The 24938-nt window shown below is 39.3% G+C and overlaps 1 long non-coding RNA gene across 1 annotated transcript in view; it reads left to right on the top strand.

Moving 5' to 3' along the window:
- Nucleotides 1-24938, top strand: part of LOC109284480 (uncharacterized) — a 282527-nt gene that overhangs the window by 180054 nt on the left and 77535 nt on the right. Inside the window, exon 8 of the long non-coding RNA XR_009455286.1 lies at nucleotides 8574-8848. This is a non-coding gene — a long non-coding RNA (uncharacterized LOC109284480). The remainder of the gene's footprint in view (nucleotides 1-8573; nucleotides 8849-24938) is intronic.

Here is a 24938-nt window from a genome sequence, read left to right as displayed (position 1 = left end):
GTTCTACCTTCAGTGTTGGAGCATGGATTTTTGTCCCTATTGGTCAGGAATTTCCAATATTACCTACACAAAAGTTTTTTCTTGCTACTAACTATATGCCTGCAGGATTTGTACCCTGTGTAGCAGGCTTGCATGTTCACATTGTTCAGGGGTACTTTATAGAACGTCTTTTCAGAATTTGATGTGAAAAACACTATAGAATAATTTATAGTTACATAAACAAATATGTGGCTGACTATAGCAGAGCTGACCCTAGGGGTTTGTGGGCCCCAGGGCATATCAGCCTGTGCAGGGCCTGTGTGGGGTGGGAGGGGTGGCAAGTGGCTGCAGCATGGAGCAGGGGCGGTGGGGGCAGGAGGCGAGTGGCTGGAATATGGCAGCTGCAAAGGGTGGTGGCACCTTTGGTATGTGCCAATGACGCTGTCTACGGGGCCTGTACAGCACTGTCTGCGGGGCCGCCCCAAAGCACGAAGCCTGGGGCGGTTGCCCCAATTTGCCCGCCCACAAGGGATGGCTCTGGACTACAGTCAAGTGTAGCATGTGTTTAATATCGGCTATATTCTATATTATGAAATGATGGCAAAGACCTGTTCCAATTGATATTCATCACAGTGCTATAATGAGTTTCATTGGAAACAAGATTTCACAATAGGGTCTGGATTTCAAGATTTTCCATATCTAATTTTACAAGTTACTTTTACCTCCCAGAAGTGACCTCCATGTCTTTTTGTTATTGTACATTGAGGTCTACTGGAATTTGATCCAAACATTTAAAGATAGATTTTTACTATTTTTAAAGCACAGTAAGTAGAAGTAGCTCAACTTTTTATCCTACTTTGGAAAGTGAGTTTAATTTCTCTGTGCGCACCTGAAGTGGGAGGAAGTATGATTCAAACTATGTAAATACAGATAAAGCTTATATAACAGTGCAGTCGCTTTTTATTATGTAGACCTATTATCTTCTGAAAGAATACATTTTATAATATATTGTATAATTGCATATGTATATGTGGGGGTATATATTTATGTACATATATAAATAAAATACATGTTTACCGTATATGCAGACACAGATGCACACATACTATGAAATAAATGGTATGGTAGTAAACTTAAATGTTGTAAATAACAGAAACAGAAACAAGATAAAAAACAAAATGAAAAAATAATTAAAACAATAACTATTCCATTCATTCTGAACATATCACACAAGATTGCATTAGGAAAAACAATAAAAAATGTGCTTTTAATCTGATAGTAAAAAAACCCAATAAAATAAAAATGAGATCCATTAATGAAAATAATGGATCTTATCCAAACTAGTTAAACACTTAGCTTATATGATTTTGTTTCCAATTGGTGATGTAGTAGTCTTAGTTACATACTGTGGTTGTTATAGTGCAATTAGTACCAGTCATTGCACAGTGTTACCATTTTAAAAACAACAACAAAAAAAGAACAGGTCTATAGAGGAGACATTTTCCTTACCAAACTAGTATTATAATTGCAGTGTTGCATGAAAAATATCAGACTTCAAAGCAGGGAAACTGTTACTAGGAAGGGACTGAATCACACTTGCCTTTTTGGAAGAAGAAATCCAGGCTGAGAGTGGGTTAAAAAGGGAAGATGAGGAATACATCTCTGACAAAGTGTTTTAAATTATAAAGGATTCAGGTGTTTGGAATATGCTAAGTCCTAGGGAGATGGATAGGTGAGATGATTGTACTGCTTTGAAGGACATCACTTTTTCACAAAATTACCTACTTGCCACACAAATTGGGCTTCTCTTCACTCCTAGGGTTACAATTATTTAATCAGAAATAAAGAATTGTGAAACTGAGATGAAAGAGTTGTTTACACTATTTAATCAAATCCACATTTTAAGTGTCCTATCTGAATAGATTCTTAGTTTTCCTTGAGTCTTTGTCATGTGTTGTCAAGGAACAAATACGGGACAACTTGAGAGGTGTAGATGTGATTATAAGCATGTATTAAATTGCATGGATATGTGATTAATTCATTAGAAATCACAAGTAACAAATTAATTTATTACATGGCTCTCTAATTTTTCACATGGCTTTCATCTTCCTATAAATGGTGGCTGTATGAAAAATTGGAGAGGCATGTGATAAATTGCAGACCCATGTGATAAATGAACTTATCATGAACCTTTGGCAGCTTTACCTGCCCTCTGCCCACTAATCCATCTCTCCTGGGACTTATTTTAATGTTCCAAACTCTTGAGCAGATTTAATCAATCACCAAAATTTTAAAATCAGCCTGTCCCAGAGATGTTTCCTCCTCTTGCTGCCAAATGTAGGATTACTAGGTGGAGGTCCAAAAAGACAAGCTTCTGTCCTGTGCCATTGACAAAAAAGAGATTTCTATATTTAGGTGTGATATTCATCTGCTGCCTCTTATTTGTGCACTACTAGAAATGGGGACTTTCCAACACTGGAGTAGGGCAGTTCCCAGCAGATGCAGGAGCCTCTTCTTCAGTCACTAGTTGCATATATGCAGTGACTGAGGCATTGTTGATGTGCACATTGTTTCCCACAATTACTATAGTGTTGTAAATTCTTTTTTTCAGGCTGGAGTTCCTATATAAATTACCAGTTTGGGTTTTTAGTATAATTTAAAAAAATATCTTTCCACTTTTTTTGTGTGGAAATAATAGCCTTCTGATTGTGATACCAGGGAAATATAGATTTCTATCTGGGCAAAGATGGCTTCAGCAAATACTACATGTAAAGAGATAATCTTTCATGCAACTAAAGTTTATAAGAACAAACTCTACAAAATGGGGAGAGTAACTTTTATGAAGAAAGTCTATGCCTTGCTTGGTGAATAGGTCCCTATGCTACCATAATAATGCCCAATTCTACTACTACAAACACTTATTTGTTCAAAGTGAATATTAACATTGTAATTTACTACCTAATTACAATTTTATAGTAATAACTGAAAATGTGGTATTAAAATCCTTGCATGCCCTGCTTCTTGCTATTTGACTATTGTTAGTAGTGCGGTCTGTGATTTTGTCAATATACTGGCATTACAGTGGAGATTTCTTTAAAAACATTAACCTTGCTACTAGAACTGTTTTTCACATCCTTCCTAAGTTTATTATTTTCCATAATTTTTGTAAACATATCTTAAAGGGACAGATCTTACTCCCACTGAAGCTGATGAATAAACTTCCATTCATTTTAATAGAATAGGGATTAAAACCTGTGAGCAACCAGTACGTACAGCTGATCTTGTATAAAAGGCACCATGCACTGTATTCCTCTAGGAAGGCTTTATAACAATGTATCACTTTTTAAAAAAGATTGCTGTTCTTATCAGTTAATTTTAAAAGTATTTTCTTGAAGCTACATAATTAAAAGGAAAAACAGTGCAATACTGATTTTTTCAGAAATAAGGTACTACTCAAATTTATTTTCTTTATAGTGAAAAATGTCTGATGAAGATATTGATTTTAAGGGTTGGGGGTTTTTTTTTGTTGTTTTTTACTCATTCTGCAAAAAAAAGCAAGTTTACTGTTTATCCCATTGCAATCCTAAATTTTCTTCTTTAAAAAAATTAAAATCCTAAACCTCATTTCACTTGGAAGAGAGGATTTCCAAGTGATTTAAATTCTATTGGTCTCCTGCTACCTGGAGCTGATACAATTGTTGCAATATTGAATTATGTGAAATACAGTGGCTACCAAAAAAAAGTCACCGTTTAGTATTAGTTGCTATATAATGGCATTAAAAACTGAGAAACAACAGGGGTTTAGGTAGAGGAACATACTCAGGCATCTCAGTGTTGCAAGGTAACTGTAGATAGAGAAATTCAGTAGCAAGCATTTCAAATTATTATACTAAAAATATGCTTTAGGTAAGAGAAATAGAGCTCTAATAAAGAGCAACCAATTGGATTTCTGTGCGCACATGTATAAAGAAAGTATCTGTGCATGTGCTTATGTATGTGTAGAAAATACATGATGTTGTGGGTCTGATATGACGTTTATCTTTGCTAGGAAGCAGAAATCACAACTGTGCTACTTACAAGTTAACTTCCTCACTCATGAAGATAAAAATTATATCAGCCCCAAACTGTCATTTATTCTGTCTGCATACAATACATGCTATTGTGAGATACACTAGTTATCTTGGCTGTATGAAAAGAGCTCAATGATTGCTGAGTGGTGAAGCCTAAAGTGAAATCAGTCTGTCTTGCTGGTTAAGGATAAACACCGTATCAACAGTCCATTGTGCATTCTGTTTATAGGACATTTTCAGCATTTGTTCATTTTATCAATAAGATTCAAATTGAAAATTCCCTGAGACAGCCAAGTACATGTGATTTGTATGCACTTACCCTTAGAAATCTTTTTCATTGGTCTCACTCCTGAGGGAGGGGAGAAGAAGAGAGGTGTGACCATTGTTCCTGACCTTTTGGTTGTCATTTATGTGTTACATGACAGAATGAAAAGATCCAGAGTTCAGGGAAGAAAGCAAGTGGTGGCTGGGGAATGGATGATATTTCATTGATTTTGTTTCTTTGTTAAATTGATTGTTTTCTTGTAAAGGAAATGGGGTAACCATATAGCATTTTTTTGTTGTTATTAGTTGATTGTATTTGTTCTACTGTGTCATTTTGCTGGCTAAGTTTTTGTTGGCACAGAACTTTTCAATCCTAAGTAGCGGTTATCTGCACATAGTACAGGTCAAGCTGTGTTTATGCAAAAAATGGCTTAGACTATCTCGATTCTGCAATAACTTCAGTGCAGAGCAGATTCCTTTGCATTGTATCAGAGCAGCTTAATGACAACCCTAGTATTTATCACAGTGATGCAATTTTGGCCCTTGCTGCAGGTCATCTCATAGGGACGTGGAAAATACTAGTGAGTTTCAAGTCAGTGCCAGGAAACACAGCGATAATTTCATAAACTGCGCCCTATGTCCTAGAGAAAACTGTACTTACTTGCACCTCTGCGACTGAATTCCCAGCCAGCTCTTCCACTATCTGAGATTAATGTTTCTGGGCTATTCATAATCTTTATTATCATAGGTTATTATCATAATGTTGTATACGTTAGGGGAGGGGAGATTGCTGTTGATCACCTGTTTCAAAGTTAAGGTAACTGAGTGCTTGTTCAAATCGTATCAGACAGAACTGATACAGAGTCCAGGTTTCTAACATAAGAGACAAATCGTACCCATATTGTTGCAATTTCTTAACAGGAACGTGGCATATGAGGGGTTTAATTCATTTAACAGAGCCAGCCAGTGTCTAGCAAGACTAGTACTATAAGAGCTGTCTCCCAAGCACAATGTGGGATGATTCCCTGTATAGAATAGAGCATAATAGCATTTCCCCTCCCCAGTCCCATAGTTGCTCTGAAGGGTGAGGTGTCAGGAGAGAGTGTTTTAAATGGATAGCAACATATGAAAGATTTTGCAAGAAAGGTCCAGTCAGTGTAAGATTTAAAAAAATCATGAATGCTTATGGGGGGAAGGTACATGGCCGGGGTCACTCTTAATATGCTATAGAGCCTTTCACTTGCAAACCATCAGTTTGAATCCTACTTGGTTCCACATGAATTGAAATGTGTTCCCTTCTAAGAGTGGAGATATGTTCACTGAGTCCCAGTTCCAGCTTTCATATCACAGTCTGACTATATGCTCTGACAATCACTATGTTTTAACTACAGAATTAACTTGACTTCCACACATCTGAGTTAATGTCTATCAGATGATTAGTTGTGCTAACTGAAGTCGTAACCTGTACCCCCTGATGAGGAGGCCTGCTCAAGTTAAAAGCATCACCGTGGGGGTGAGATATGAGTTAGGAATGACATTTGAGTCAACTCTGCCATGAAGAGAAGCCCAGTGTACAGTGCTTCATACAGTGAGGCATCATCTGGTGTGGTTTCTCTAGTAAGAGCTCCTGTGAGAGGGATCAAACTTGTCTTATTTGTGAGAACTAGGAAAACTGTTATTACCACATATACAAGGAAGGAAGGATCCATTAAAAAAAATTCCTTAGGTTACCTGTACCAATCTTATTTTGGGAGGGGTATAGGTATAATAATCTTCACACTTCTACGATTGGTAACAGTGAATTGAATTCAGCTACCAAAACTGTCAAGTGTTGAAGCTGCCACAGAAGATTGGTGTAGCATGGGGATAGCCTGGTCACTCTTACTTTTCCTGCTATGCCAGCAGTGGGGAGTGGGAGTGACATGATAGCCCTATTTTAGCTTTTCACTACTGCGGAATAACTCTTCATTGTGGTGATCTTTCTTTAGCCTGTTTCATTGGCTTTGGGGATATATTCTTCAGCACAGTAGTTGAATAAAAGCATGCCACTCTGGAAACTCTGGTGCTTTTGGGCATTTTTACCTGTGCTCCAAGGGGGGGTGCTTTAATTAGAGCAGCTCCGAGAGCCTCTCTGATTAAAGCACCTCCCACATCTCGTGTATCAGCGTCCCCATGCTTCAAAATGGCATCAGGGATGCTTTAACTAAAGCTCATTAAATGAGCACACTCCAACAGACTCGATTAATTGAGTCTTCTCCAACACATTGTACTTACAGCACACTGGAGCAGCCTCCCTGCACATGTATGGGCACCCTTTAATTTGAGTATGAAGCAGTGTGCATATGCTTGAAACCTTTTTATTTTCTTTCATGTCAAAGAGCATTGTATGGTTGTGTGCCAAAATGAGACAAAAAACAAATGGAAAATAATTGAAATTTCTCTCAGATCAGAAAGCCCTACATTTCCACCTATTCCAGACTTGTAGGTTTCAAAGAAGAAAATTTGAAGAGGTTTCTTTAAACTCTCTTTTTCAGTATACCTGTCTTCGTGTTCAAGTCATGTTCAACTGTAATATTTACTATTCATTTATAATGATTGTGTTAAAGTGGGGGTACTTGACAGGACTAGGAATGTGGTCTGGATTTTGTTCGTAGCTGTTTGCTATGATCTTGGTAAGTCAAATAACCTCCTTGTGCCTCAACTTCCTCATTTTCCTATAAAATGGGATAAAATGATTATTTTGCTTTACAAGAGATACTGTACGCACAATTAAATTTTAAACCTTTGTCAGCCTTAGAATGGAGTACATATAGATATTAATGCTATGCTACAGAAATGCAGTGGTATTATTTATTAATAAAACACAAACTATACCGAGAATAGCTATATAAGCAAACTGCTATACATGTAAAAATAAGAATAACCAACAGCATGCTGCAAACAATATGGTATTTTTATACAGTCAATATATGTGTGTATATATATTTTCATATACACCATGAAAATTGGTCTTTTGTTCTTTGTCTTCCAGCCTAAAACGGTCAGTTTTAAAATGTCTTGTTTTTATTAGAATGTGAAATGTTTGTATGCTAGTTTATTCTGTTTGTACTTTTTCTTCTTTGTCCACAAAGTTTCCTTTCTAATTTGATGTCTGCTGTCATGCAATACAGCTTGACAATCTCTGCTGCTTTATTCTATTTTTTGTATTCATAGTAAACTAAAATGAATACTGGTATTAGAAACATTTATTTACCATACAAGATAAAGAAAAGCTTATGCCTAGGTCACATTTCACCTAGATCATTAGGAGGCTTTATAGTTTCAGGAGATTAGACCCTGTGTGAGAACAGACCAGGTTTCTTTAAGTGCTCTGAGACATAGGCAACTGAGCATCTGTGTAGCCTGACAGATGTAGGCTAGCAGCACTATCAATGAAGACAGATACAGGTTGCATTGCAATAGGCAAGCAGCTTGAGGGACATTCAGCAGGATTTTCAAGGAACAGCAACGATTCTTCAATATTAGTAGAAGATGATTCATTAACAATAACAAAACTGAGTCAATCCACCGAGCTGCACACAGGCATTGGGACACTGAGTCTTTAGGGAAGTATTATTCAGAAATTAGAAGAAAGTCACAGGGAGAGTCTCCTCTGTAAATTTAAAGTCTGTGTGTCTGTTGAAAATCTTGTTGTTTGGGGGAATATGGGATTCTGATATAAGGGAAAAGTTCCACTACTTATCATCCATCAAAAGGGCTTTGTTTCTATGAAAATAACGCTAAGGCAGCTGCAGTCATTAGAGAGACATCATAATTTTGCTTGTAAGTTCTTATCTTCTGTCAAAAGTATTTTGTCACAGGATAGAGATGGCCACTTCCACTGCCAAAAAGCCACTTTGCAAGATTGACAAGAGAGATTAAAGAGGATACAGAAATTTGGAAGAAGTTCTTTTAACCTTTTAATGTGGTGCCATCTTGGCAGCAGCAAACCTCATGGTGGGATTAGTTAGAGACCAAACATTTCTGGAATTGCTCTCTTTTTTGTCTCTTTCCATTTGGGGGTATCAATTAACAACAGTTTCACTATGGCAGTAAAGCAGGAGAGGAGACAGTAAATAAGCAGCAAGCAAAATTAAAAACAGTAATGAGCCTTATGAATACAGGGTGTTATAAGGCTTAAAACACATTTAGTTTAGAGCTAAGCATGTTCTGGGAAAACATAATGACATTGTGGATGTATTGTCTCATTTTACATTGCAGAGATTCCATTTATTGGCCCCGGAGGCTGACAAGGAACCAACACCTGTGCCCAAATGTTTTTAGAACCTTGGCAACGGAAGGCACGTTCATTATGCAAGAGAGCTGTAGTTCCAAGTGTGCTTAAGGCATAGAAGAATAGCAGACTTTTCACTTGCAAGAAGAAAAACAGGTTAAAGAGCAGGACGACTGGCATAATAGAGTTATTAGTGTGAACAACCTTCATGAAACTTCTGACCACTTGGAGCACACGTGACTAGTGGAAACTGTGTTTTGTGGTAAGCTTGTTTGGTGACCTAAAAATCGATGTTGGTGATCACATCAGAATTGGGAAATCTCAAGAAAGATGCTCATTTTCTCTCAGCAGGTCAGTTAATACACCAAGATTGATGATCTCTTTTGAATGACAGAGTCCCCGTCTACCAGCAGCAGTTCCTATTTTGGGACAAGAAATGCGTGATTTCTCTTGGTCCCTGATTAAAGCTTAATGGAGAACATTATAGAAGTGAAGATGCATGTTGCTCTAAGGAATGCGTATGATACCTTTGAAGAATCATAAGATAGGTGGTAAGAGAATGCCTGAATAAGAGAATTGATGCATATTTGTGGATGACACAAAGTTGGGAGGAGTTAGAGGGGCAGGGCTAAGATCCAGAATGACCTGGATAGAGTGGAAAAATGATCTATGATCAATCAGATGAGATTCAGTACGGATAAGTGCAAAGTTCTGCACTTAGACTAATTCCTGAACAACTGCAGAGTGGGGAATGACTGGCTAGGTTGCACTACTGCAGTGAAGGACCTGGAGATTACAGTAAACCATAAGGTGCGTATTGGTGGTGTGCAAAATGGGCTGTATTTGATTTGGATTTGGCACAATTCAGGGGACAGTGATTCAATTAGTTGATTCAGATCACTGTCCTGGTTCAATTTGGCTGAGTCCAAATCTGAAGATTCAATTCTGATTTGGAGAATCAGAGATTCAGCCATAGGCACATCTTTAAATGTTTTTTCTACATACCTCAAGGTACCATGTGGTTCATGCATGCTGCGATGGTGTGGCGGATGGAGTGTCCCACAGGAGCGTGCCCCCCCCACCCTTGCGTGCTTGGTAGTGGACTTGGAAGTGGTCTGGAAATACTTCTGGTCCATTTCTGGATCTGCTGATGAGCATATGGGGGACAGCCCCCTGAGTGCCCCCCCCACCCCCGGCTTGGTGATCGGCCACAGGGGGACCCCAGGTGCCCCCTAGACCCAGGAGACACCAGTCGCTGAGCTGGTGGGTGGGTGGGGGTCCCCCGAGTGCTCCACGGTGGACCCGGAAGTGGACCAGAAATGCTTCTGGTCCACTTCCAGGTCCACCACCAAGTACACTGAGGATCCCCCACCCTCCACGCTCCTATGTGAAGCTCCATCTGCCCCAGCATCTCAGTGTTCACAAGCTGCCTGGTACTTTGAGGTACGTATAAAAACATATAAAGCTGTGTCTATGTCCAAATCGTTGAATCTCTCTGAATCAATTCAGAGGGTTCCAGTGTGATTCAGAGAGATAAAAGGATCTCCTGTTTTGATTTGGATTCAGAGATTTGGCTGCCGAATTGGGCCAAATCTCCGCCGAATTGAATTGGCAACCAAAGCTTTGCACAGCCCTAGTGTATATGAGCAACATACTTTGTTTCAAATAAACCCAACAGCATACTGAGTTGTATTAATCGGAGTGCAACCTGTAAATCAAGAGAAGCAGTTCTTTTACTATTCAGCACTTGTGAGGTCTTACCTGCAGTCCTGTGTCCAGTTTTGAGCCCCACATTTTAAGAAGTATGTGGACAGTTTGGAAAGAAGCAGACAAAAATGATTAGAAGATTGGGAAACAAGACTTATGAAGAAATGATGAAAGAATCAGAATTATTTAGTCTGGAGAAGAGAAGACTGAGGAGAGATTTAATGACAGTTTTCAAATACCTCAAAGGCAATTACAGAAAGAATGGATATAGGCTTTTCTCTGTGGCCATAGGGGACACGATTAGGAGCAATGGCCTCAAGCTGTAGCAGAGGAAATTTAGGTTGGAAATTAGGTGGAACTTTCTATGAGAGTGGTCAAACATTGGAACAGGCAACCTAGAGAAGTTGTGGTATTTCCATTCTTGGAAGTTTTCAAGAGCAGGTTGGACAGATGATTTAGTCAGGGATGCTCCTGCTTGAGCAAGGGCTGGACTAGATGACCTTGCCCTTCCAGCTCTGCTTTCTTATGATTCTATATAAAATGAAATGCTTGCAGATTCTCTAGGGTTTGATGAGGAGGGCATTGTTCTATCAATGGGTGCATCTACACGAGAAGTTTACTGCAGAGCAGACTAATTAGCTCTGCAGTAAACATCTCAGCATCTACACATGCAGGGCTATTAGGCTGGAGTAAACTAATAACCTCTGCAGCAGGGTAGTTCTTATAAATACAGTACTTTTTACTCCACATGTGTGGATGCTGATGCTGCTGGCTGGGGCACAAGGGTGCTTCAGTGCGGGGGCTGGCTGTGAGCTAGATCCACCCTGGAACACCTTGGGCCCCAGCCAGCGTCTCTGCAGCACACTGAGCCAGATGGGAACAGCCCCGGGCTGGCTGACTAACCCCCCCGACCTCCTTCCAGCCAGGGCTGCTGTTCTGACCCAGCTCAATGTGCTGCAGTTTTGGGTGCATGTGGTTTGGAGCTATAAACTCTGGCATGATATGCATTGGGGTTTATTGAATTGCATTAATATGCACACGTAGACATGCCCAGTATGTCAAAGGGTGATTACTTTAATAAAATAATTTTAAGATAGCAACAATATGTATATCCTAATAAGAACACATTTGTCTTCAAAATCAATGTTGTAGTCAGAGAAGTGGTTAGCTGTGTTGGCCTGAAGTCAGGTAAGGTGGGGTGACACCTTAGGGACTAACTGATTCACAGAGGCAACACCATGCTTCATTTGATATTATGAACTGTAGTCACTGTGTGGCCACATATATGCTAACAGTAGAATCCTATCAAGAGATGGCAGATGAACTTCATTTTTTAATTGGACAGGAAGGTTTTGTGAATAATCTGGTATTTTAGTATTGCTCAGAGGTAATTGGGATATTTTGTTTCTAATTTGGCTGTCCAAGAGGCATTAGTGAGGATCAGATTGTCTCATTTGTCCTATCCTGTAACTTGCTAATTCTCAGATATCATGCCATCAAAGCCATTTCCAATCACTGCTGTAGATAGAAAATGCTGGTTGTAAAACAATGAGGTCAAACATAACACAATGAACAAAACACATCAGGTCATCTGGGTGTCTTTGTGCAGGAGGAAATGATTTGGAGTATTGGAAGCTTGAACTGATAATCTCAGTAAAAAAAGGATTTAGCTTTTTTGAGACATGCTTCCAGATGCCAAGATCACTTGGTCTGTGCTACTATCCAGATGAATTTGGAAGTATGCCAAATAACAAAAATCAGTTGATAACACCAGAAAGGTGGTAAATCAAAAATTAGCTAACTTTTGCAAATTTCAAGAAGCAGAGGTTACACAGAGATAGGTCAAACCACTCCAGAAAAAAATTTAGCATTTTATGGTAACAGAATCTCTGTATAAGAGCTTGTGAGCTTTGATATTAAGAGGCAACCAGAAGGTTGTGTGCTTTTCTGAATATAAGAATAGCAATACAAATTTGGAGGCCCTTATGCAGTGAATAGTCTATAAATGAGAACACAACTGAAAACACCATGGGATTATTCATGCAAGTTAGGCTTTGCAGGATTGATTCTATATTGAACACTAGACCAGAATCACTGAAAGAAGAGAATTTACTTTTGTAGTGTACATTATGTCCTGCTATGTAAACTAGAGTGCATTTACCATTGGCAAAGAGCTTGGTGGTAATGAGCTTGAGTTAAATGCTATCCTGTACTTCTGTACAACACACATGATACAGTTGGTATATCAGAGGTCATTTGCAAGATGCTTCTAGTATTGAGCTGTGTAACCTCTTCCTTATGAGTGAGCCTTGACATATTGTTTGCTAGAAACCTTGTGAACAAGCATTATTGTCCTCTGGAGCACTGATGGACATGGGGGTGGGGGTGGGGAGAATAATAAGAACTTTCTACAGACTGAAAGTAGAACCTCTTGCTCTTGGAATGGCATGGATCTAGAAGTTGTGATCTTAACCTAGCAAATTAACACATTAACATCCTCCCACCTCCTTCCTTCTTGTTCCTCTATCTAACCAGCACTAGTATCCAGTGATATATGCAACTTCTGTCTTTGGCTATTGCCATTGCTGTCTCCTACCTTTGTTGTCAGTGAAGGTAGACTCTGATTCAGCAATATATTTAAGCAGATGCTTTGCTTCAAGAATAATAATACCATTAGTTTCCAAAAGACTACTTGCATGCTAAGAGTTATGCATGTGCCAAATTATCTTGCTGAATTGTGGTCTAAAATATAACGAAATATAGCCATTACTGATTGCAAAGTCCATTGAAATCAGTGAAAAAGCTCCCATTGTCTTCAATGGACTTCTGATCAAGCCCACTGAAAAAAGGTTTGATTGCTTAGTATAACAGTAGTAAATGAAAAGAGCCTGAACAAATGGTTGCACAATGGGAAATTAATGCTAATAAACAGCAATTCACACCTGTTAACTATTGTAAATAGAGTAGCAGTCAGCATAGATGGTGTGCCATGGGCTTTCCACAACTGTGTGCGCCATTAATCCATCAATTGTTCTCTGGCAAGCAAACCAATTAAGTAGGCATATTTGTATTATTAAGCACAGAAAGCTACATTAAAAGAACATTATTAAAGTTACTAAGTTGCAAACTCAAAAGTTAGAAAATACCAAAATGAAGGTTGCAACTTTGATTTATCTCCTTTATATTATAGCATTTTTGGCTACTTACATTTTTTTCCTGTAAGACCATGCCTCATTCAGTGCACAAGATGGGCAATGTTCAGGCCACATATACAAAATATTAAATATTTTGCTTTCTCGTTATTATTCAAAGCCTGATTGTAGGCCTTTACTTCACTGTATTTATTATTATTATTATTATTAGGAGGCACCTGTGAGTGATCTGTGAAAAATTTTAAGTCACTTGCCTAGCATTAAGTCGGACTTCTACAGCCAAGGCAGCAAAAGAATCTAGGAGGCCAGGACAGCTTTCAACAATGAAATCATCCTTTTGCCTTAATGCACTTGCCTCCCTCATTCACTTCTCACTTTACAACTTCTGCTACAGATCAGGTAGGGTTCTTATAGCCAGCAGTCTTTTTCACAAAACAGACCTGGTCCACCCTGTGCCCTGAATGGGGAAGGGGATCTGGGAGTGGGGTGGGAATGTATGTGATCATGTCAGTAAAGATGGTAAAATAAGGCATACATGTAACTTAAATGGGTAAGCTAAAGTTGCATAGCTAAACTTAATTCTCACTTTTCCTAACAATTGCACACTTGATTTTGCAACTTAAATTCTGTTCCTTTTAATAAAGTTTTTTTTTTTGTGTGTAATTTTGGAAAACCACACCAAAACCCAGAAAATCCACTGTCTTGTGGGTGGTTTATTAGTAGGGTTAGATCCACCATGCAACCTTCTCTCACTTGATCTAAGGGGAGTTGCAAGTTGCAGGAGACAATTGCATTCTCTGTGGAGCAGGGGAATAATGCACAGGATTTTGCCAGTAGATTTCATAGGTAAGTGCTGACATCTGAACAATGCTGAGATTCAGGAATCTTGGCTCTGAAGAGCATCATTGGGTATAAAGACTGTTCTGCTCCTCTTCCTCAAGCTTGACCAATTCCTCTCTGTCCCTCCCAAATTGTTGTGGTCTGTCTCCTTTCTGGCTGGCTCCTCATTCCAGTCCCTTTATCCCTGCCTGCCCAGCTTCCTCTTTTCCCTTCCTTCTCCCTGTCCCCTTCTCCCTGCAAAAGAACCTGTCTCCCAGTCCCATTTCATCCAGTCCCATTCTTCTGTCCCATTCTTATAGGACATGAGAACCCCTGCTTTTCTGAAGTGCATCATCTATTTTGTTAGGCAGACCCAGTGATCAAAATTTGAAATAAATATTTGGATAGATATTGATATTTGAAAAAAGACATGATATTAATCATGAAGATGTGAAGGTGTTATACAAAATGGTAGGATTTTGACTTAATTTTCAACATACCAATTTGAAGTATCTGTTAAGGAGGAGACAACAGTGATGACGAGGATAATATGTTTTTATACAGTGCTTCCATGTTAATTCAATGATTGTTACGTGATTTAGCCCAAATTTTTCAAAATTCTAAATGAGCAAGAAAGACTTTGAAAATATTATTTTTAACTACATGTATTAACCTGTTTTCCAAATTTGATACCAGAGTTCCAAGTAGGGACTGATCATTCTTAGCATCTAAAGTGAATTAGTCCAGATCTTACTGATTATTTATTAGCCATACATTGCCAGTTTGCAACTCTTTGTATCACCCTCCCCCCCTATTTATTCAGTTGTATTTACATTTTTTTGAGATCACTAGTATAGTGGAGGATCTGATTGCATTTTTCTACTACTCATATTCATTAGAACTTTCCCACTGTTATTAAATGTATCAAAATTACAACTCAAAATGGAACAGCAAGAGCCGTATATTCTGGGCTTAAAATCTAACTGGGGAATCTTGTTCCTTGGGTCTAACAAATCTGAACATCCTACAAAAGTGATTGGATTCAGGCGGTGGGTTGCTTCAGTGGAGACCTTGGAAATATGTATAGACAAGAAGTCACAGTGCAGGGAGTGGTGAAAGTTGTCCACAGTGAGCAAACATGAAAAATTCCATGTGTTGCGCTTGCAGCTGATACTGGGCTTAACTTGGAGGGATAAAAGCAGAGGCAGATAGAGATGACAAGCTCACACTGGGTGATTCAGATAAAATAGCTTAATTATAAAGAGAAAGAGAGCAAAACAGGAGGTGATACACAATTAAAATGGTGTTAGACTGTGTGTCCTGGTCTTTGAGCCTTTTAAAAATAAAATGTATTTCTCTGTGTTGTCCTCTCTCTGCAGACCTCAGAGGCATTTCTTAGTCGTAGCTCCATATTTAGACAGCCTACTTATCATTATTCATCTAAGTCATCAAAATTTTAAAAAGGACTAAAACCCTGATGTGTTATAAATAAAATATGGAATAGAGGACAGTGATAGAATACAAGTACACTGTGTTTGATGGACTTATATTCCACTAGTTGTCCCCTTCACAAAGCATTTGGGCTGCATTCCCCGTCTTGTTTTCTTATTGCTTACATGTTATTAACAAAAAATAGAATATGATCTGTAGCTCAGCTGAAATATTGTAGGCAAAGTACTATAGCATATCCACTCCCATTTCATTCAGTATTCATACACTTTGTATTTTTTCAGCTGTACTTGCCCTGTACCTTGGCTTTTATTGCAGTAAATTAGTTCTGTTAGAATTTCCCCTTTTTGCTCACATATTTTAGCCTAGCTCTATATTTTAACTGAAAGGTATTACTTCCAGGGATGACATCATGATTGACCACTAACATGGTCCAGCATCTGAAGACAAGTGAATGTCTCTTTGGAGTAGTTTTTCCTTTCCCCTAGTTTTATAGTTATGGTTTATTTCTCTGAGTTTTGAGCCCAGTTTAATTATTATTTGTTCTACACAGAATCCCAGACATTATCATGGGATGGGCCCTTCATATGTTGGAATTTATTTGTTTATATATACTTGCTTTTAGTAGATTGCTTAGCACATCTGTTTTCCAGAGGTACTAGTATCTTCGCAATCTGCATAAGATCTCTCTAGTTGCATAGGATTAAGGAAGAGTATCATATTTTAACATGTACAGGGTTTCCTATTGAAAAGTAATCATTTACTAACAGTTACCATGCTCTGGCATATCAGATGCTGCAGTGTGTTTCAATGCTTGGAATACAAAAGAACTGCCGTATTTCAGATACAAGGGGCATGGTACCTGGTGTTAATTCTTGACTTTATGGTGCTGAAAACTGTGCTGTACTCCAAACACTTTAAAATTGCTTCATTTACAGTAGCCTTTCAATACCTGCAACAATAATATATACATGCTCCTGGAAACAATGACATCTTTCTGTATTACATGGGTTCTTGTAGAGATGAGATAAGTGTGCAAAATGTAGTTCAACAGTCAGGTGACTTGGTTGCAGTTAGCTGAACTGTATGTGTATAACTGAGTAACATTTGCCCCCTTGCATTTAGTGCATAAAACAAGGGGAATAGCCTCTGATTCACTTGCTGTTGTTTACAACACAGCACATTACAGTAGTGTCAAACCTCATTTTTCTGGACACTGTAAATTCAGGCCACTGTGTCCATTGTTTTTGCTGCTAATTCTATAATGCCGAGTTTTTGTTTTCAGTGGTGCTTCGTAAGTGCTCCGTAATATCTGTTAGTTCTGAATGTTTTTCTTACAGGATATACCCATGACCTTGTTTTCAGCATTTGTTTGTGTAGTCTAGGCCTGAAATGAGGACTCATCTGTTTCTGACATTCTTGTTGAGAGCTTTGGTTATCAAGCACAGGGTGCACCAGTATTAATTGAAGAGTAGACATAAAGTTAAAAAAAATAGGACTGCTGATTCATATCTATGCACCACAAGCAATGTTGGTATCAGTATAGTGACTCATGTCCACATTTGCATTGTACAGATGTTGATACCATCATGAGATAGCACTCGTAGCAAGGGCTAAAATCGCAAAGATGAATTACGTGTTACAGTCCTGAGTGTTTCAGAGCCAAACTACCTAGTAGAATCTGTAGCCAGTGGGGAAGAACTAGACAGTAACAAATAAGTCCTCAAAAGCTAGTCTGGTGAGTGGGGAACTGCCTAAAATAGCCAATAGAAAATACCGAAGAGGGAGGTGCAGCTTTAAACTTTGTGCCTTTCTGGCACTTGTAAGCCTTACTCTTGGCCTCCCTCTTCATAGGATGGCTCGAACCCTCTCTTGGAGTAAGATTCCAGATATGGCCCTTCCTCGTCTGATGATGGTGCTTGTAGTTATTATCCAATTGTTTAGTGGTTATAGCACTCACCCAGGGTGTGAGATAGTCACGTTCAATTCCCTTCTCTGCTGAAGGGATTGGAACCCACGTCTTCTACCTCTAAACCACCAGGTCAGGCTATTCTGAGTTTTCAGATAGTGTTCAAGTCAGTGGAAGGGAAAAGAATCCAGGTGTCCTCTCTAGGGCGAGTTTTTACTATTAATGTATGAAGCCATGCTCATTTTCTCTCTTTCACTAATGAATATTTAATTATGCCTCACAAATTGGAACAACTTTTAACAGGAAGGATTTAGGTATTCCATCCCCACATTCTCTCCCATTCTTGGTGTTATGCTATTCTCCTGGTATATGAGAGATGTGGGTTGGAAAGAGAAGGGAATTACTCCCAGTTATTCTACGTGTTGGGTGGTTGCCCCTGTCTTCACCTCTGGGAGAAAAGGACATCACTGCTGTACCTCACCCCCCTTGTATTTTGCAGGCACCCAGTCTGAGTAAGCTCTGCTAGTAGCGAGCAGAGGAATTCCTACGTCATGAATCTTGATAGAATTAGGCCTTAGATATTGGTATACCAAATGAGGCACTTCTGGGCATATTATTCTTAGACATTTAGGTACCTATGCACTGTGAGTACTTCCAGCATCAGGTAGCAACTTGGGGCTTTTGACATTCCAAAGATGCGACTTGATGGTTGACTTTTGTTAATCTCATGCCATGTCATTACACTGCTTCCAGCTGTACTGAGGCAGTCTATCCTACTGCTCTGCTGATGTAGTTTGGAAACCTCAGACATTGCAGCCACCTGGAAATTACAGCAGACCTTAGATTTTTCCTATAGCGCTGTTCCCTACTTGTCAGTGATTGCTTTGTGCAAAGTCCACCATTGTTCTGTAGCCACTGCCATTGCGGAAGTGTTTATTTCCTTCCAAAAATGTTTTTGTGAGCACAGATGTAACTTGTGCAGGTCAGGTTTCCCAGATGTTTTTCCTTTTTAAACAGTGAAGCATAGGGGTTTCATCAATTCATCTCGGCTCTCCTTGTAACACCTTTTTGCCCTTATCCAGCCTGAGATCAGGGGAAACATTTATGGGTTAGTTGCAACTCTGTTAGGATAGTGTTATGAAATATGAGATTTGTGAGGGGTAGGTTATGGTGGGCATGACATGGGCAAGGGACAGACATTCAAAAAGCCTGAGCCTGAATTGATTCAATTTTTGCAGGTTAGTCTAACTTGTCTAGGCTGAATCAGTTTGTAACTGAACAGAAATCCCCTCTGGACTGAAAAAAATGCAGGCACATGCCTGCAGTGGCTCAGGCTAGAAGCCGGGAGGTGCTAGAGCAGCCCTCCCTTCCACATTCCTGAGCTAAAGGGGGGTGGAGTCAGGCCCCAGCAGGATGGTCTTATTAGGGAGGGGTGTTGCCACCCACTGGTCAGTGAGGGAGCCAGCAGGGATTTATTTACACAGCAGGGAGCATTTATCACCCCATCAGCAAAACAAAAGGATCTCTCATTAGTTCAAGCTCTTCTTCAACAACTTGTTCCAAAGAAGGAATGGAGGGACATTACCAGCTCCCTGCTGATTAGCTCCAAAGAGCCCTAAGCCTGTCCTGTCTCCCTTTGTCTCATCTTCCACAGCACAGACCGTAACCAGCATGTGGTCTGCTAGCTAATGCTGAGAGGCGTCTGTGTGAGGGAGAGGGGAAGGAGGAATCCTTGCTTCAGCAGGGAGTGGTGGCGGGGGGGGGGGAGTAGGAGGAAGCCCAGCAGATGCCCTGTACTTGCAGTCTCTGCCGGAGCTGCAGCCAGGGAGCAGAGGGGCAGAGCCAGCCTTGCTGGCTTGGAGCAGAGAGCAGAGCCCCACCTAGAGTTGCAAAGCAACTGGGATACTGGGGATTCTGATTTAAATTAAAAAAAGAAGGGGTGTGGCGCAGACGTTGCATAAACTGGTTTGACCCAGATCAGTAGAGTCTGATATTACATTCAACCAGTTTTATCTCAAATCGGTTTCAGCCATTTTCAAACTGGTTTATTTGCACCGAGCTTCTGCTCTGTTACAGGTTTAAACCAGTTTCTGATATCTGAAACCGGTTTATGTGTAATGTCTGTCTCTAGCCACAAGGTTTTAGTTTCACGTATTCAAATAGATTCTGCTGTGACAGGCGCTGGACTGTAAAACTGATATCTAACCTCCCACAATATGCTGGCATATCATTGCTGCTGTGTGTGGAACTGGACTGCATGTTCTTCACAGAACGGATTCATGGTATGGATTCTTTTCATAACTGCATGACAACAGAACACAGTTAATACAGTCAACTAGTTAGTCTCTAAGGTGCCATCCTTTCCTATCTTCTGCTAGTCCATACTGGTGTGCATGATGAGTGTTTTGTTCCTCCAATTGACCACTTCACAAGGTGAAAACAGAGACACAGAAGTAGAAGGAAAGAGTGTGAAAAAGACAGTTCTGCAAAATAAACCGGGTCAAACAATGCAAAAGGTATCCTGATGGGCCCATTTGCAAAAGTACAGTATTGGTAGGAAGCATCAGTAGAAATCCAACATCATTTTCACAAGAATTTTTTTTCTCTAATGCAAGCTGTTGTTTATGCAGAAAGAAATCAAGAAAGGGAACACATGGGAACATTTGTTTGGAGAAGCCTCTTGAAATCTAACTATTGATGATCACCACTACTGCAAGAGAGCATTGTACAGTATTTGGCAAATGGGTACACAGAATCAGAACCATTGCATCATTCAGGAAGAGAAAGGGAGAGGACAACAGCAAGATATGAATTAAAATGGTGCAGGCACCTTTTTGCAATACAATCATCTTTCTTTTTTTAAAGAAAAGGAAAGAAAAAAACGAGCACATCCGCACTTAGTTTTTGAGAAAGCAGGCAAGACACATAGACAAACTGCCAACCAGATGGTCAACTTACTATGGAGGATGCATTTGAAGGGCAGCAAAGCACAGACTAAAAAATCCTACTGTTTGCATGCACAGTTCATATCAGGCCAAAATTGTGCCTGGTCCCTTTTACATTATGAAATAGTAAATGCTAACTGTGTATTCTAACCTTGCCACTGTTTGTGACTTGGTCTCAGTTTATTGTGGCTGACATTTCTGCCATTTTGCACCCACTGTATATTGCAGGAATTGCTTTGAACTCTATTTGTATTTCATGAATGGGATTTTTCATAAGTGTTCTGTGTTGGCCTAGGACCAATGGAGAACACCTATTTCAAATACTTAGAAATTTGGCTCTGAGAAGACAGTTAGCTCCAAGTGGAGCACTTCTGGAGATCCTACCCTTATTGTATAGAGCGAACAAAATAATATAGCACCTCTCATTGAGGTTTTAAATAATCAGTGTCTGGAGATGCCAGCAACAGCTACGGGCAGTCTACGGAAAAACTTTAGTGTACATACGTCATCTGCTGGCATGTCACTGAATTATAAAGGCTGTATGGTGTCTGCATTTTCATTGCATATTTAATTTAAAGTGGAATTTGTCTTTTAGTTCATAATTTTTCTTTCTCTTGTTATTTAAAACTAGGTTTTGTGTACTTGTTTTCATATTTCACAGAGCACTTTTAGAGACCTGTAATTTTTTACAGCATGTCTTAGTTTTTGATTTTGTTGTTAGTTTTTAACAGAATTGTTCTGTTGGCTTATCAGTTGCATTGTTTGGCTTTATTTCCTAGTGATGGTGTTAGAGCAGCTACCATTAAAATGTCAATATGTAACTACAGATACTGCCAGAACTTGACAAATCTGGTCACTAATGGTGAGTGGGAACTGTTCCCTGGCAAGTGCACAAGATTAAACCATTCATTCCGACAGAATCTGAGCTTTCATTTAAAAACAAAATAGTTTCTAGCCTGTATACTTGTAAATAGCTTCCAAATAGAGACCCACTCTGAACCAATACAGTTTTATCTTCCTGAGTCTCCAGAACCCTCCTGTATCACTGCTGCTCCTCATAGCTCTGTCAAGCCTTTGCATATTGCTGTTGACAAGAGAATAATTTTGAATAGCAAATAAATTTGAAGAAACTGGAAATGAAAAAGTCATAAATCATTGAATAAATTATTTATTATGAATTATTCACACAGTGTTTACTATTTTTGCCATGATTTTCTAAGTTTTAATGATAGTTGCAATTCTTTACTTTCCTTTGGCATAGATTTTTCCTGGATGGAACTTGGATATTTGAAAATAGGGTTCTAGCTTGAAAAGTGACTTTACTATGAAAACACACCTGGGTATGTTAATCAGCACCTGAAATTTAATCTGGAATATGAAAGTCAAGCTGGAATCTTCTATCCTTGTCAAACACCCCTGCCCTCTATGAAGCTCTTGCAGGCCACTTTGGGCCATCGTGTATGTGTATAAGCAGCCTCATGGTTGTCAGGTTATGTTCTCAGTAGCATGGTCAGCAGCAGCATGATCGTCAGGTTATGTTCTCAGCAGCACCTATACCACCTTTGTAGTCTGGGGACATTACTTAAAATTGTTAGGATTGGACAAATATAGCCAGTCATTTTTTTGGTCTGTAGAGTCTCTAGGCATGTCGAGAACATAGGTTGTGAGGTTCCTGGCTTAGGTTGAATGTGCAGGGCTGCTCCCAGTGAGAGAAAAAATCTCTTTGCTTGCATGCTGAAAATGAAACTCAGTGAGATAAGGTGAATATTGAATCCTCTAATTATATTTTTATACATTCAAACTTTTAGTACCGAAGCAGTGGGGTCAGTATTTTGCAGTGAAGTATAGGCAGTAGAATTTTGTTTAGCTACATGAAATTTAGCATGTTTCCAAATAGATTTGATAGAATAAACTTATCTATATGCTATCTCTATACTCTGTCAGCCTAGGCAATTAGAAATCATAGGCTTACCATTTAGTCATGAAAGCAATTCAATAGGGTAACTAGGGCAAGGTGAGCAGGGCGTTAGCTCTGGGTGCTGATTTAAAGGGTGCACCAGAATGGAGGCCCCTGGGGAGGCACTGTGGTAGCGGCTGCTTGGCTAACCTCTAACTGCTGCATCTCTGTCCAGGGTGTTAAAATAGCCAGTTACACCTCTGGCTAGATTGCACTTAGAAATCTGTTTATTTATATATGCTCCTCCCCTCTCCTGCCACACTCTCTTTTTACTTAATCTTTAGTACCTGTTATTATTCACACCTCTACTTTCTCTCCTCATCTTTATCTTCTCTACTCCCTTGGTCTTCTGCTCAAAGGAGCAATCCCTAGAAGAGCTTTCAGTTTCTACTCTTAGCTCTACAATCTGCTGCTGATATGCATGTCCCAAAGGGCTTTGTACTTGTCAATCATTGGAGCAATAAGTGCCTTTAGCAATGATTTGAGACAGTAATGCTACAGCTAGTAGCATCCCTGGCTCTTGCCTCCAGCTTTATTGGCAGGGACAAAGATGATTGGGCTGTGATGTATCAGCTGCAGGAACTTCAGAGAGAAATAGTTTGCAGCTCATTTGTGGACAAATAAAAGATTCTGATGAAGGAAGGAGGCATATGGGGACTGATTTGCTGCTGCTGCTTCCCTACACCTTGCATGATCTTTTATGCTGGTGTCTAGTACCATTCTGATATGGTAGTGTTTTACTCCCACTTTACTGCTGTGTATTAGTCTGCACACATAAATGGCAATAAAGAATCTAGCTGACAATTTCCAGACAGACAACCTGGACAAACAAGAAAAGTTTACGTCTGTGATTTGTTAAGGTGCTGATTGGACCAAGTGGAATGATCCCGATGAAAAAAAAAAAATTAAAAAAAAAATATATATATTGTGGCTGCCTCCTCCATGTATTTTATTCATTAGGGCCCTTCATTTTAGTATCTTAGGCTCTCTTCCAGCAACATGCTTTAGCAGGCACCTCATTTTAAGCACACAACTAGGTCAGCTAACTTTAGTGAAACGTGCTTTAGTTCTTTGCTGGTTCAGTGCATTTGCCCTATCTCTTTGGGTTGTGATCTCAAGGTCAGGATTGTAGGAAAAAGGAATAAGCCAGGTCAGTATTTGGATAGGACAGGAAAAGAATGCAGAAAGTCTGCTTGTTTGTTTGGTAGGTGATGCTCTTCCTTCTCAGTAAATATTGATTTCAGCAACATGGAGTTAATCGACAACATTTTGCTGAAGCTGTCAACATTTAGCTGGGTAAGACAACACTGAGTTTCTGACCATCTGTGGTCATTAAAGATCTCATCTACTTATTGCAAGAGTACAGGGCATAAACCAAATCAAATTTCAACAGGATAGCATATTCTTCCTTCTTAAACTACATCTGCAGTTTATATCAGATAGACATCCATCTCACTGGGTGCATCTATATGAGAAGCAAACTATGCAGTAGCCTAATAATATTGCTCAGTAGCATGCTGGGCAAAACCCATGCTAATACACTGCTGTACAGTAGGATTTTGCTACTGTGTGGTTAGCGTCTGTAAAAACCCATGTGCTGATGCTACTGCGCAGTAGCACCAGTTACTGCACATTGATTTAGTGCTTGGTTATTCAAATAATAAACTTAATGCACAATAAATGCGGCACATTAATGAATGTGTGGATGCACCCACTGTTTCATTTTCAGTGTATCATGTATAGCAGTTATACTGCTAGATTATTTCTACAGTTCAATGAAAAATGACTGCATGAGGTTTCCATGTGGCCTGAAATTCCAAAAAGGGGTTTCTTTTTGCAGAAGTGGGGCCAAGTGGAACTAACGTCCTTTTTTCTTTTTTTTTATAGTGTGTGAAAAATTCTGATTCATTTTTGCAAATGTGACATGTATCATATATGTGGGCAGTCCAATGTGTTTATAAAATGCTGGTCTTATTTGCTCTGACTTGCTAGCTGTGAAATAAATGAAATTGGAGTAGTTGTATATATGTAAGTTAGGGTTGAAACTGGTCTTTATTTAAGTTACTGGATGTGCTACAAATACTAAGGGTCCACAGTTTTCTGAGTTTTTAGTGAGCTGTAGTTTAATGTAGAAGAACACTTGACACACATTGAGACCTGGTGTGTGTGTGCATGTGCATGCGTTTAATGAAAGAATCTACATGCATCTTCTATGTAAGGCAAGTGAGAGGATCATCTGTCTTTGGGGGAATGATTGTCCACATTCTCAGTGAAAGGTCAGCGACTGGTGGGCATTAATTAATCCAGCTGGGCACACAGCATCCAAGGTTTAACAATGTCCAAATTTTGTATAATGATGATAGATTCTGAAGACCAGCCTCTTAGCAGTAGTATTCCATCTGTTTGGGGAAAGA

The sequence above is a fragment of the Alligator mississippiensis genome, chromosome 10 (genome assembly GCF_030867095.1).
Source record: "Alligator mississippiensis isolate rAllMis1 chromosome 10, rAllMis1, whole genome shotgun sequence".
Taxonomy (NCBI): domain Eukaryota; kingdom Metazoa; phylum Chordata; order Crocodylia; family Alligatoridae; genus Alligator; species Alligator mississippiensis.
Note: the sequence above shows the minus strand (reverse complement) of the source record. Positions and strands in the feature narration are given on the sequence as shown.